The sequence below is a fragment of the Saimiri boliviensis genome, chromosome 17 (genome assembly GCF_048565385.1).
Source record: "Saimiri boliviensis isolate mSaiBol1 chromosome 17, mSaiBol1.pri, whole genome shotgun sequence".
Lineage (NCBI taxonomy): Eukaryota > Metazoa > Chordata > Mammalia > Primates > Cebidae > Saimiri > Saimiri boliviensis.
The window spans coordinates 41,654,817-41,667,483 of NC_133465.1; positions in this window are offsets into that span (position 1 = coordinate 41,654,817).

A 12,667-nucleotide genomic window follows, 5' to 3' on the forward strand; every position below is an offset into this window, starting at 1 on the left:
AAAGTTTCCCAAACTAGTCAACCTCGGGAGGATAAAAAATGACCCTGCATTTTGCCATCTGTAAAATGTAGGTCTTTTTATTTGTTGGGAGATGCTTTCCCAGGCATGGGGGCTAGGAACGGGTCCCTCTGAGTCATTTACACATGTTTACCCAATCTCCCTTGTGATTAACTGTACCCAAATATGAATCAACTGGCCAATGGGAGGGGTGTAAGCCGCAACTAGGAAACACATTTTCTCTATTTAAGGCAAACCAGCCTTGGACATCTTAGTCTTGCTCTTACAAACTGAGGTTACCAGTTTGTCCAATCCAATCTCAGATGTTAAGGATGATTTTCTTGCTAGTCTGGAAATTACATGAGGATGAGTAGGAATCCAGTCATTTTGTTATGTGCCTAGCCTTGCCAGCAGATGTCACTACACCAAACCACATTTTCCAAAGATATGACTGGAAGGAAAGGACTGGCCTTAGAAAGGCCAAGTCCAACCATTATGACCCTCTTCTCCCATGGCTTCCATTAATACCCTGGGAAGCTATCAAGGATATGTATATATCCATGGTTCCCAACAGTCCTGAGGCCTAAGCTCAGCAGGTCAAGACCCAAGTCTCTGGGGAGAGTCAAGAGTTCTTATCCAGGGACCTTCTCCAGATTGGGTGAGTAGCACAACTGCTGTAGGAAGGGTGGCAGGCCATTTAAATGGGGGGGGGGGGTTACACATGATAGAGTTATCTAGGAACAAGAGCCATAGTCTTGGGGCTGTTCCAAATGTCATGCAGAGCTAATACCTCGGGCAAAGCACTCCACCCACCCTCCGCCCTGCCCCTCTGTCCACATGGGTGGGAGCTATCCCTTGCTTGAGGGTTGTAGACTAGGGCTGATCCGTGGGTTTTGGGGGCTCCCCAGTGACAGCCAGGCATAGCCACACCATGTCAGGATGCTGGGAAAGTTCCTAGCAGCTTAGCCCATCGTGACTGTTCTTCAAGACAACTATAAGTAGCATCGGTAATCTGGGAGAAAGAGCCATTGGCCACTCTTCTGTAAAGATATTCGTTCCACGTGCCTATCCATGGAGGGATAAAGTCAAAAATCCTTCCCTGGCCTGCAGTGTCCTGCATGGTCTGTCTTCTGGCTAACTCTCCAGGCCCATCTCACACAAACCTGCTTCCTTCTCTGTGCTGCAGCTTCAGTGGCCTCCCTGCAATTCCTAAGGAGTGTGCCGGTTTCTTCTTTCTCGGGACCTTTGCACATACTCCTTACTTTGCCTGGAATGTTCTTCCCCTATATTCTTCTTTGCCTATTTTTACTAATCCTTCAAATCTCAGCTCTAATATCGTTTTCTCAGGAAACCTTTTCCTGAACCCTTCAGGCTGGATCAAGGTCCCCACTGCCATGCCCTTATAGTGCACTGTGCTTTTCTTCATAGCACTTGTCTCTGTAATACATTTATGTGTGTGATATTTGGATTCTTTACTTTCTGTCCCCCCAGCACACACCCCAGACTGTAAGTTCCACGAGGGTAGTGTCCATTTTACTTCCATTGCCTTCTCAGGACCTAACAGAGTGCAAGGCAATTAGGCATTCAATAACTATCAGATGTATCAATGAATGGCAAGTGGGTGAATGAAGGAAGTTAGAGAACATAGTGTTACTCCATACCTACATTTATATGGTATTTGTTTGTGAAATATAGTGCGATATTCTGGTCACTCTACCTATGGAGGAAGATAAATCAGAGTTGGGGAAAGTCATCTAAATTGATCTAAGTGGAGACTACTGTATCAGGCAAAATGTTAAAAGATTGTGGAGCCGGGCACGGTGGCTCAAGCCTGTAATCCCAGCACTTTGGGAGGCCGAGGCGGGTGGATCACGAGGTCAAGAGATCGAGACCATCCTGGTCAACATGGTGAAACCCTGTCTCTACTAAAAATACAAAAAATTAGCTGGGCATCGTGGCGCGTGCCTGTAATCCCAGCTACTCAGGAGGCTGAGGCAGGAGAATTGCCTGAACCCAGGAGGCGGAGGTTGCGGTGAGCCGAGATCGCGCCATTGCATTCCAGCCTGGGTAACAAGAGCGAAACTCCGTCTCAAAAAAAAAAAAAAAAAAAAAAAAAAAAAAGATTATGGAGATATGGAGTCTGAGATCATGATCCATGTATATGGAAATATAAAGGGGATACATGCAGATTTGTTTTCAAAATCCCAAAAGTCATCGCTAAGGGTCATTTTTTGAAAAATGGGCTGTGGATTCTCCAAAGGAGGGACTGTGTGTTATTTGTCTGCATATCTCAGCACCTAACATGATTCCTGGACTTAATAGGGGCTCGAGAAATGTCTTCTGAACTATTTTTGTTGTTAAAGCTCAAAGGAGGTAGACTTGGGTCAAGGGATAAATAAGGTAGTATGCAATTATTCACTTGGGAAACCCCAGAGGCAAAAAAAGAAAAGTATGAATAGCATCAAGAAGGGTTCCTTTACTTGCGTAGACAATAGCTACACAATGGACTGTTTCAGGGACATTAGGGCTATTCAAGGCTCATCCGTTGACCTTTTGAGATCATCCTCATGAAGGGCAATTACCATGCACTCCCACAAAGTGCATCTTCTTCCCACCAGGAGGGACTAAATTCTAAGCTGTATAAGTCGTTGGTCTCACCCTATCCCAGTTCCTCCGTGTTACTGCCTTCAGTGCCCTCCACTCTTAGGTACAAACCCTGTTGGTCCCTTGGCATATTCTACTCTGTTTCCCACCAGAGAAGAGAAAATCCCAGAAGGTGGTGCCCTTCAGTCAGAAGTGAAAATGGCCGCATCTCTCAGGGCAACCAGTGCCTGGGCCTGGTATTCCTGAGCCCACAGCAGGGAGACCATTAGCCCCGGTCCCAAGAATCCCTGCAACCAGCATCCCTGGCATTTAGCCTTCCATCCCTGGCACTTAACCCCCTGGCCCCATAAGAAGGGATGTTTCAAATAGTTTTTCTTGGAGCCATGGAGGGTTCAAAAGAATTCTTGAACATTAAAAAAAAAAAAATCCTCCAAAAACAGCTATTGAGCTGCTTGGCCTCACTTATTTCTTCCCTCTCCCAGCAGTGTGGAGCTTAAGGAAAAGGTTGAAGATTTGGATGTGTGTCCATTAGTCTCATTCCAGCCAGTTCCAAAGGTCTCATACACATACAGTTCCAGAGTCTCAGGCCCCTGTAGGGGTGAAGGTTGCATCCTGTTCCAAAGTTGGGTCTGAAGAAACAGGCATCAAGAAAATAGATACCTTGACTCTTAGCAGTGGTGCGCTGGTGCCTCGTGGAAACCAGGCTTGGGGCTTCCCTGTTTGCTTCCTACCCCTCCCCTTCCAGCAGCCTATAAATCACTGAGTATTAAATACTGTCTGGAGGACCCTGTTCCCCCACCCCTACCCTGAGGCTCCCTGCCAGGCAGAAGGCTGCAAGCTAAGCAGGGAGAAAAGAGAGAATGGGCAGCAGGCAGGGGTGCCCATCATTTATCAACCAAACGCAGCAGCCAGCCACTCTTTCCAGCAGCATTCTGGCAGGCTGGGCAGGCCCTGCAGCCAGTGTTTTCTGGCAGTGGAGAGCATAGTCCTGCAAGAGTCCCCCTTATTTGGCTGCCCCATCTAAGAGGTGGGGAGACAGAGTCAAGGAGTGAGTCATTTTCTCTTCTGATTTTTGATGGTTTCAGAATCCAAACACACTTCTGGTCTTGCATAGATTCTTACCTCCTCTTCCACCCTCTTTCTCCAAGTCACCCCTAGGGCCTCCTCTTGCAGCTTCCCTTTTGACCCCACAAAGAGCTTTCCTACTTTCCCTGGCACACTATTAAAAGTGTCTTAGGAGTCCCAGTTCCCTAGCTCTGGCAGACTTTCTGAAAGGGCAGCACCAGCCTCGCCCTCCTTAATCTTCTGGTTTCTCCTTCATGGAAACCCCCCAGGTTTCCCCATCTTGCTTTCCTCCCCCAAAGTAGGAAGGTTGGAGAAAGGGAGTAGATTTGGTTCTAGGCTAGTCCACTGGAGGCAGAAACATAATATTAAATAATGGTCCTTTTGCGGAGAAGCTCAACTCCCATACCATGAGCAGCTAGAACCCTCCAGACGCACCTCCATAATTTCTTAGCATTATAAACAAAATCAGAGTTCTAGAGTGTTTAGAGCTGGGGAGGGTGACAGAGAGGCAGGAGAATGACTATTCTGGCCTGTATTTCTCACTTATCTAGGTCTGGATCTCTCTGACCTAGTCCACTGATCCCCTTCATAGTGGTTATGCACAGTCTTTGAAAGTAGTTGGACCTATCCCTTCTAGCTATATAACCATCAACACATTTTTTAACCTCTCTGTGCCTCAACTTCCTCACCTGTGAAATGGGGATAATTGTACCAACTGTATAAGGTTGTTATGAGGATCAAATGAGACCATATTTGTAAATTGCTTAGCTTGTAGTCAACACCCAGCAAGTGGAAGCCTTCTTCTGTGCTGTGAAGCAGGGGCACATGGCCTGTTACATCATGGCTGTCAGCTGTGTTACTTCCTTCCTGGGGCCTTGAGGTTACTGTCTCCACAGGTGTACGGGGTGGGGGGTTGCTTTTTTAGCATTCCGAAGAATGCAGGCTCCTCACTGGTTCAGGAATCCCATGGTTTCTAATCAGGAGAATAATTCAGAATTGGATGTACAGGGCCAATAAATTGACAGGATTGGTATCTAAACTGTGACTCATTCTGGGCAAACACCCAGGAGGCCAGAGAGTTGGACGAAGCTTTTGGGTGGGACTTCCAGGGAAGGTGCCAACTTGTGTGATATTATCAGAGTGGCAAGGAAGAAGCAAGGCCAAGCTGCTTCCTACCCCAGCAGAATACAAGCTACTTTGTAGATGACCAGGCCTTTTCCAAAGTTGAATGGAGGCAGGGGGTCACAGAGGCCACTGGTGGAATGTACTGGAACATTCCAGGCCCTTCCGCTGCACAACACAACTCCTCGAGGCACTGAACCATCAGGGGCTTCCAGAATTGGGTACAAGGTCCTCACCTTCCACCATGCACAGCAGGAGAAACCATCTGCTGAGAGGAGCACTGTTCTAAGAGTCACTAAGTGGGAGGAGTGTCAGGTAGCCTTTTGGGACTTTTTCATCAGATAGAGAGACTTGGCTGCCAAGGCCATTTTGTTGAGCTAGGGCTGTCTTGTGGAATAGATGTGTTGGGTATAGGAAACCCACAGTAAAAAACAGGAATAGCCAGGTGTGGTGGCTCATGCCTGTAATCCCAGCACTTTGGGAGGCCGAGGCAGTGGATCACCCGAGGTCAGGAGTTCGAGACTAGCCTGGCCAATGTGGTGAAACCCCATCTCTACTAAAAATACAAAAAATAGCTGGGCATGGTGGCAGGTGCCTGTAATCCCAGCTACTTGGGAGGCTGGGGCAGGAGGATGCCTTGAACCTTGGAGGTGGAGGTTGCAGTAAGCCAAGCCTGGGCACTCCAGCCTGGGCAAGAATGAAACTCTGTCTCAAACCAAGAATAGACACAAATTCAGTCAGGGCTGAAGTGTTGGGCAGGATGTAACCAGGCTTCATTTTTTCTGTCAGAAGTAGATTTACAGTGGCCAGGCGCAGTGGCCCATGCCTGTAATCCCAGCACTTTGGGAGGCCGAGGAGGGCAGATCACTTGAGGCCAGGGATATGAGACCAGTCTGGCCAACATGGCAAAACCTCATCTCTACTAAAAATACAAAAATCAGCTGGGCATGGTAGCACATGCCTGTAATCCCAGCTACTCGGGGAGACTGAGGCAGGAGAATCGCTTGAACCTGGGAGGCGGAGGTTGCAGTGAGCTGAGATTGTGCTACTGCACTCCAGCCTGGGCAACAGAGAGGGGCCGAGGGGTGGGGTGATAAGTAGATTTACAGTGATGCGAGAGCAGCTTAGAGAGTCAGAGGCCCTCACTTGCACAGACCGCTTCCAAGGCACTGTACCTAATTCTATGTGTACGATTTTTAAACTCTTTTACTTAATAGGAACCCCCAAAGTGATTTTCTTTTTAAAGAAGAAACATCAGGCCTCACAAAATCTGGAGCCTTCCCCACTTTCAGCCTGCAGGACTATTAGCCTCATCTTCCAGATGTGGATCAGGACTATTAGTTGGAGAAACAGTCAAATACTTAGATAACCAACACTGACTCAACACTGCTGGATGCACTAGGTTGTGCTAGTTTCTGACAGGAAATACCAGAGTTGACTAGGTGCAGTGGCTTACGCCTGTAATCCCAGCCTTTGGCACTTTGGGAGGCTGAGGTAAAAGGATTGCTTGAGCCCAGGAGTTCAAGACCAGCCTGGGCAACCGAGCGCAGTGGCTCACGCCTGTAATTCCAGCACTTTGGGAGGCCGACTCGAGCAGATCACGATGTCAGAAGTTGGAGACCAGCCTGACCAACATAGTAAAACCCCATCTCTACTAAAAATACAAAAATTAGCCGGGTGTGCTGTTGCGAGCCGGTAGTCCCAACTGCTTGGGAGGCTGTGGCAGGAGGCTCACTTGAACCCAGGAGGCAGAGGTTGCAGTGAGCCGAGATCACACCATTGCACTCCAGACTGGGTAACAGAGCGAGACTTCATCTCAAAAAAACAAAACAAAACAAAAAGACCAGCCTAGGCAACATGATGAAACCATGTCTCTACAAAAAAAATAAAATAATTAGCAAGGTCTACTAGGCATGGTAGCCCACACCTGTAATCCCAGCACTTTGGGAGGCCTAGGTGGGCAGATCATGAGGTCACCAGTTTGAGACCAGCCTGGCCAGCATGGTGAAACCCCGTCTCTACTAAAGATACAAACATTAGCCAGGCGTGGTGGCACATGCCTGTAATCCCAGCTACTCGGGAGAGTGAGGCAGGACAATCGCTTGAACCCAGGAGGAAGAGTTTGCAATGAGCTGAGATTGAGCCATTGCAGTCCAGCCTGGGCAACAGGGGGAGACTCCATCTCAAAAAAAAAACAAAAAAAAATTAGCCAGGTGTGGTGGCAACTGCCTGTAGTCCCAGCTACTCCAGAGGCTGAGGTGGGAGGAGGATTGCTTGAGCCTGGGAAGTCAAGGCTGCAGTGAGCTATGATTGTACCACTGCACTCCAGCCTGGGTAACACAGAGAGCGAGACTCTTATCTCAAAAAAAGAAAAAAAGAAATACCCTTTGCTCTCAGTTGAGGAAAAAAGACAACAATATTTAAAATGACTTGGAGAAAAGCTACCTTAAGCTACTACAAAATTATGGGCTACAAACTGAACACTTAAGTCCTGAAAGAATCAGTCACTGATAAGGGCAGATGAAGAACATTTGGAGAAATCGAGTTCTAATTTGAAGCTAAAGTAAATGACAGTGAAGATGGAGTTTACAGGGCAGGGGAACATCTCATTGACCAAGGCACAGAAAATAAAATTGAATAAGAATCTGTGGTGATATTTTGTGGTTATCTACAATATAAACGATAAATGGTATTTTTCAACTCTGAAAATAACCTCTGGGGCCTATGCCCTGGGTCTAAAGGAAATCAGACCATAGACCATCTTTCAAATTACTCATCTCTTCTGTTATATTTTCATATCTTTGAACTGGATTTTTATGATTTTTTTTTTTTTTGGCAGAGTCTCCCTCAGTTGTCCAGGCTAGAATGTAGTGGCACAATATTAGCTCACTGCAGATTTGATCACCTGGGTTAAGCAATCTTCCCCCCTCAGCCTCCTAAGTAGCTGGGACTAAAGGCACACCCCATCACACCTGGCTAATTTTTTTTTTTTTTTTTTTTGAGATGGAGTTTCGCTCTTGTTACCCAGGCTGGAGTGCAATGGCGCAATCTTGGCTCACCGCAACCTCCGCCTCCTGGGTTCAGGCAATTCTCCTGCCTCAGCCTCCTGAGTAGCTGGGATTACAGGCACGCGCCACCATGCCCAGCTAATTTTTTGTATTTTTTAGTAGAGACGGGGTTTCACCATGTTGACCAGGATGGTCTCAATCTCTTGACCTCGTGATCCACCCGCCTCGGCCTCCCAAAGTGCTGCGATTACAGGCTTGAGCCACTGCACCCGGCACACCTGGCTAATTTTTTAAAATTTTTGGTAGATGCCAGATCTCACTGTGTTGTCCAGGCTGGTCTTGAACTCCTAAGCGCAAGTGATTCTCTCCCAACTCAGCTTCCCAAAGTGCTGGGATTACAGATGTGAGCCACCATGCCTGGCCCTTTTGATTATACTTGATGCCTGGTTTGGTGCATGGTATGAAGGGAAGGGAGAGGGAGTGGATGTAGAATCAGGTGGAGAATGTCAAAGGTATAGCTTATTTGCCCCCCGGGACAGTTATGGTTTTGAGGCAGACTTGAAAAAGGAATTGAGAACAGTGGAGAAGCAACAAATCTAAAGTGAGGATGAAACAGATCTTTTGGTTTACACACAGTCTCCTGGGAATGTACTCAACCAGCATCCCCTCTCCAGAGACTTTCCTCTGGGAGGGAGTGCCTAGGAAAGTCAGCTGTGGGGGACACAAACTGTTCCCACTAAGGCACTGCTCTAGAAACCAGCTGGTTTCTCAAGGTACCCACATGACACAGTAGAACTCACAGAGTGTCCTTTAATTCATTTCTCATGAAGCACCATCTGCATGCTGGTCACGGTCCTAGGTGTTGTAGAGAGATAACCAAGACACCTGTTCTCCTTAGGAAGCTTATATATTTTAAAAGGCTGGGCGCGGTGGCTCAAGCCTGTAATCCCAGCACTTTGGGAGGCCGAGGCGGGTGGATCACAAGGTCAACAGATCGAGACCATCCTGGTCAACATGGTGAAACCCCGTCTCTACTAAAAATACAAAAAATTAGCTGGACATGGTGGCGCGTGCCTGTAATCCCAGCTACTCAGGAGGCTGAGGCAGGAGAATTGCCTGAACCCAGGAGGTGGAGGTTGTGGTGAGCCGAGATCGCGCCATTGCACTTCAGCCTGGGTAACAAGAGCAAAACTCTTGTCTAAAAAAATAAAAAATAAATAAATAAATAAAAATAAAAGGAAGCTTATGTATTTTAGTGCAGGAGGACTTTTTTTTTTAATGAGGAATACCAGCCTGGGTATTCCATAGTCCAAAGAGCCATATCTTTCTCTCACAGTAACCCTTTAGGGATGTCATAAGGGCAGGTATATTTGTTCCCCTGGGACAGTCCCCTGAAAAGATTGGCAGGGTCTCCCACACATCATTGATCTCTGAGAGAGAAGTTTATCTTAGTCCTTTTATGTTTTTTAAACAGCTTAATTGATGTATAATTTACAAACTGCAAAATTCACCCATTACTCATGTACAATTCTATTCTATTCTATTCTATTTATTTATTTATTATTTTTTTTGAGACAGAGTCTCATGCTGTCACCCAGGCTAGAGTGCAATGGCACGGTCTGGGCTCACTGCAACCTCTGCCTCCCAGGTTCAAGCAATTTTTCTTCCTCAGCCTCCCAGGTAGCTGGGACTACAGGCACATGCCACACACCCATCTAATTGTTGCATTTTTAGTAGAGACAGGGTTTCACTATGTTGGCCAGGCTGGTCTCAAACTCCTGATCTTGCGATCTGCCCACCTCGGCCTCCCAAAGTGCTGGTATTATAGGTGTGAGTCACTGCACCCAGACTTATTTTTATTTATTTATTTATTTATTGAGACAGAGATCTCACTCTCTTTACCAGGCTGGAGTGCAGTAACACGATCTTGGCTCACTGCAACCTCTGCCTCCCAGGTTCAAGCGATTCTCCTGCCTCAGCCCCCTATAGCTGGGATTACAGGTCCCTGCCGCCACACCCAGCTTTCTTTTTTTTTTTTTTTTTTTGTATTTTTAGTAGAGACAGTTTCTCCATGTTGGCCAGGCTGGTCTCGAACACCTGACCTCGAGTGATTCACCTGCCTTGGCCTCCCAAAGTCCTAGGATTACAGTTGTGAGCCACTGTGCCCGGCCTATTTTTGTTCATTTTTATTTTTATTTTTTTGAGACAGGGTCTCACTCTGTCACCCAGGCTGGAGTGCAGTGGTGTGATCATGGCTCACTGGAACCTCCTAAGATAAACAGATCCTCCAGCCTCAGCCTCCCGAGTAGGTGGGACTAAAGGTATGTGTTAGCACATTCAGCTAATTTTTGTATTTTTTGTAGAGACAGGATTTTACCATGTTGGCTAGGCTGGTCTTAAACTCTTGGGCTCAAGTGATCCTCCCACATTGGCTTTCCAAAATGCTGCGATTATAGGCATGAGCCACCATGCCTTGCCGATTCTATTTTTATTTTTATTTTTTTATTTTCTGAGATGGAGTCTTGCTCCATTGCCCAGGCTGGAGTTCAATGGCACGATCTCAGCTTACTGCAACCTCTGCTTCCTGGGTTCAAGCAGTTCTCTTGCCTCAGCCTCCTGAGTAGCTGGGATTACAGGCGCCAAGCCAATTTTTGTATTTAGTAGAGACGGGGTTTCACCACGTCGGTCAGGCTGATCTTGAACTCCTGACCTCATGATCTGCCTGCCTTGGCCTCCCAGAGTGCTGGGATTACAGGTGTGAGCCACCGTGCCCCACCTCATGCTGTTATTTTTAAAGTATATTTATAGAATTGTGCAACCATCATCACATTCTAGCTTAGGAACACTACCATCATCCCAAAGAGTTCGAAAAAGTGTCCATTGGTAGATAATTCCTGCTCCCACCTCCAGTCCTCAGCAATCACAAATCTGCTTTCTCTATATATAAATTTCCCTTTCTGGACATTTCATATACATGGAGTCATATAATGTGTAGTCCTTTGGGTCTGGCTTCTTTCACTTAGCATAATGTTTTCAAGGTCCATTCACGCTGTAGCAAATATCAATAACCTATTTCTTTTTGTTTCTGAAAAGTACTCCAACTAAATTCTTTTTTTTTTTTTTTTTTTTTTTTATACGGAGTCTTGCCCTGTTGCCTAGGTTGGAGTGCAGTGGTGCAAGCTCAGCTCACTGCAGCCTCTGCCTCCTGGGTTCAAGCAATTACCTGCCTCAGCCTCCTGAGTAGCTGGGATTACAAGCATGCACCACCATGTCCAGCTAATTTTTGTATTTTTAGTAGAGACAGGGCCATGTTGGCCACGCAGGTCTCGAACTCTTGACCTCGTGATCTGCCCATCTCAGCCTCCCAAAATTCTGGGATTACAGGCATGAGCCACTTGCCTGGCCCTAAATTCTTTTAGAAGTTGTTTATGTTTTAAGGCAGAATTGAATGGGATGCAGGAGTCCTGGTCCTTTGCTTGTCTCTGATTTGCTAAATGGCCTCTGACAAGTACTGCATTTGTCTGGGCATCTGTTTCTAGGTCTGCAACATGAGAGGGCTGAATGATATATAGTCTAATGTTTCTTCCAATTGTTTGTTTAAAATCTACTTTATATTTTTCTTACAGTGCCAGTAGGTCTAATATTCTAGAGTTTTAATGTCTCTGATTCTACATTTACTGTTTACCTATTTGAGAACTTCCACCATATCATTTATTGTTAAAGATGAGAATCTTGGCCGGGCGTAGTGGCTCACACCTGTGATCCAAGCACTTTGGAGGCCAAGGTGGGCGGATCACCTGAGGTTGGCAGTTCAAGACCAGCATGACCAACATGGCAAAACCCTGTCTTTTGTATGTGTGTGTGATGGAGTTTCGCTCTTGTTACCCAGGCTAGAGTGCAATGGCACGATCTTGGCTCACCATAACCTCCGCCTCCTGAGTTCAAGCAATTCTCCTGCCTCAGCCTCCCGAGTGGCTGCGACTACAGGCGTGCGCCACCATGCCCAGCTAATTTTTGTATTTTTAGAAGAGACGGGGTTTCACCTTGTTGACCAGGATGGTCTCGATCTCTTTTTTTTTTTTTTTGAGACAGAGTTTCACTCTCCTTACCCAGGCTGGAGTGTAATGGCGCAATCTTGGCTCACCGCAACCTCCACCTCCTGGGTTCAGGCAATTCTCCTGTCTCAGCCTCCTGAGTAGCTGGGATTACAGGCACGCGCTACCATGCCCAGCTAATTTTTTTTGTATTTTTAGTAGAGACGGGGTTTCACCATGTTGACCAGGACGGTCTCGATCTCTTGACCTCGTGATCCACCCGCCTCGGCCTCCCAAAGTGCTGGGATTATAGGCGTGAGCCACGATGCCCAGCCAAAACCCCGTCTTTTACATATGTATACATATTTATATATATATATAAAGATGAGAATCTTTATTTTATTTTATTTCATTTATTTATTTATTTGTTTGTTTATTTATTTATTTATTTTGAGACAGAGTTTCACTCTTGTTACCCAGGCTGGAGTGCAATGGCGTGATCTCGGCTCACCGCAACCTCTGCCTCCTGGGTTCAGGCAATTCTCCTGCCTCAGCCTCCTGAGTAGCTGGGATTACAGGCACGAGCCACCATGCCCAGCTAATTTTTTGTATTTTAGTAGAGACGGGGTTTCACCATGTTGACCAGAGGTTGATCTCTCGACCTCGTGATCCACCCGCCTCGGCCTCCCAAAGTGCTGGAATTACAGGCTTGAGCCACCGCACCCGGCCTATTTCATTTATTTTTGAGATGGAGTCTCATTCTGGAGTGAAGTGGCATGATCTTGGCTCACTGCAGCCTCTGCCTTCCAGGTTCAAGTGATTCTTCTGCCTCAGCTT